The sequence below is a fragment of the Urtica dioica genome, chromosome 8 (genome assembly GCF_054948205.1).
Source record: "Urtica dioica subsp. dioica isolate 48M chromosome 8, U.dioica_male_clone48M_v1_H2, whole genome shotgun sequence".
NCBI classification, from domain to species: Eukaryota; Viridiplantae; Streptophyta; class Magnoliopsida; order Rosales; family Urticaceae; genus Urtica; species Urtica dioica.
Window position 1 is genome coordinate 8,760,886 of NC_142763.1, and position 2,616 is coordinate 8,763,501.

The 2,616-nt window shown below is 52.3% G+C and overlaps 1 pseudogene across 1 annotated transcript; it reads left to right on the forward strand.

Moving 5' to 3' along the window:
• LOC149387872 (putative carboxylesterase 2 pseudogene) lies at positions 1 to 1,212 on the forward strand (annotated as a pseudogene). The gene is made up of 2 exons (XR_016300633.1): positions 1 to 247; positions 520 to 1,212. The product of XR_016300633.1 is annotated as a putative carboxylesterase 2 pseudogene (transcript).
• The last annotated feature ends 1,404 nt before the right edge of the window (positions 1,213 to 2,616 follow it).

Below are 2,616 nucleotides of genomic sequence, written 5' to 3' on the forward strand. Positions count from 1 at the left end.
CTTTGTTCCATAATTCTCTTCATTCCCATAACGTACGTCAATGGAAGAGCTCGCCACAGATCTGTCTCCTCTCCTGAAAATCCACAAGGACGGCCGAGTGGAGCGACTCATGGGAACTGACACGGTGGCTCCCTCCGTCGACGACCTCACCGGAGTCGTCTCGTCTGACGTCATCATCTCCTCCGCCGGAGAAACCCCTCTCTCCGCTCGCCTCTACGCACCCTCTCCCACGAACACCGAGGAACAGGTTCGTTAGATCATTGGCATTTTAGCGATCTTTTTTTAAAAGAAATTCTGGACTTTTTTGTGGTCTTCTTAATTTTGTTTACTATTATCATTTTTAATGTACTTCTTTTAAATTCAGTAAAAAAAAACTGTAACTCTTTCTGATTAAATTGACTTTTGACTTCTACAAACATTTATATTTTTTTACGTCCGCGTTTTAAAGGAGTTTGTTTATGACACGTGGCACCTTCTGAATTGTGTTTTTTTTTGCTCCTCCTCGACTGGGCCCCGCAGAAGCTCCTCCCAGTGGTCGTTTACTTCCACGGCGGTGCTTTCCTCATCGGATCCTCCTCCTCGCGGACATACCACAACCTCCTCAACTCCCTCGCCGCCGCCGTCCCCGCCGTCGTTGTCTCCGTCGACTACCGCCTCGCCCCAGAACACCCCCTCCCCGCCGCCTACAACGACGCACTCGCCGCCCTCCGCTCGCTTCCCTCCGCCGCCCTCCCCCGCGCCGACCTCACCCGAGTCTTCCTCGCCGGAGACAGCGCCGGCGCCAACATCGCCCACCGCGCCGCCATGCTCTCCGACGGCGGCGGAATCCGCGGCGCAGTCCTGGTTCACCCCTACTTCTGGGGCTCCGACGCCGGCGTGAAGTCGGAGATGGTGGACGGGCTGTGGATGGCGGCGAAGCCCGGGACGGAGGGAATCGACGACCCGTGGATCAACCCGGAGAAGGACCCGGATCTCGAGAAGCTCGGGTGCAGGAGGCTTTTGGTGTGCGTGGCCGAGAAGGATATTCTCAAGGGAAAAGAAATCCGTTACGTCGACGCGCTTAAGAAAAGCGCGTGGGGTGGGACCCTGGAGGTCGTCGAGTCCGGTGGCGAAGATCACGTGTTCCATCTCCGCCAGCCCACGTGCGATAACGCGTCGGAGCTGATGCGCAAGATATGCGCTTTCATCAATTACTGCGACGACGATGCTTGATGATGTTGTCGTTTATATATATATATATATATATATATATATATATATATATATATATATATATATATATATGTATATATATATATGTATATATATATATATATATATATGTATTGTTTCTCATTCGGAGTATATGTGAGTGAGTCCGTAGTTTTAATAAATGGAATAAAGAAAACTCTCCATTCAATAATATTATACATCTAACTCTAGTAAAATAACGAATTACACTAAGAGTGAGAAACAGCTTTCTCTCTAGAGATTTGTCTGTGTGTGTGGCCGGTTGTCTTCCTCTTCTCTGAGTATGGACGACTTGTGCGACAAATGCTCGGAGCTAGGCATCGAAGAGGAAGAGGACGAAGAGGTTATGGTTTTTGAAGAAGAAGATCTTGAGAGCGCGGCAGTGGACTTGTCCGACTGCCTCTTGGGAAGGCTGCTCCGAATTAAAGGCTACAACAGCGGTGCCCTCAAGACCGTCATGGCCAAAATCTGGAGAACGAACGGGAAGCTGGAGATCAGCGATCACGGAGATGGTGTCCTATGTTTCCGATTTGAGAAGCCGGGGGATAAGAAACGTGTGTGGGACTTGGGGCCGTGGACGTTTGACAAGGCCCTCCTGGTCTTGAGCGATCCCGTGACTGAGAAGAACAACGTAGATGAATTCCGGTTCGTTGAGTTCTGGGTCCAACTCCATGGTATCCCTGCCAGGTACAGGTCGACGCGAATGGGAGAGCTTATCGGAGGAAAAATTGGCAGGGTAACTAAAGTTGATAAAACCAGGGAAGGTCGGGTTTGTGGCGATTTTATTCGTGCCCGTGTCGCCATCGACATTGGAAAGCCGCTAATGACGGGAATGTTTATCAAATTGGGAGCTAATGAAGGGAAGACCTGGACTGCTTTCCGATATGAGAAGCTCGGCGACTACTGCTACGGCTGTGGCCGTCTCGGTCACGGCGAATCAGAATGCCAAAATAGAATCGAGGAACCCAACAACAACGGAGTTAAGGCCCTATACGGGACCTGGCTGCGAGGTGACCAACCTAAGAAGACCAACCTGGACACCTGGACCTTCAATGGCGTCACATCTCGGCGAGAGAAGGGATGGGCCGGCCCGGACTTGGACTATGTGGAAACCTCTGGGACGGGAAGGAAGGCCAGGCAAGCCGGGGTTGGGGACGACGGCGAGAAGCGGCACACTGGAATGGACTCTAGCGGCTCGCAAGGGTCGGAGACGAGGGAATCGCAACCGAAGGACGGAGCGGCGGATCCAGGTGACACCCTGAGTGAGACGCTTGAGACTGAAGGCCCTGTGCCGATGGTCGCTGAGCCTGGACCGCGTGGTGCTTCGAAGAGCCCACCGACCTCCGGGTCTGCTACGAAGGAAGCCAACCGGGATCTCTCTGGCTC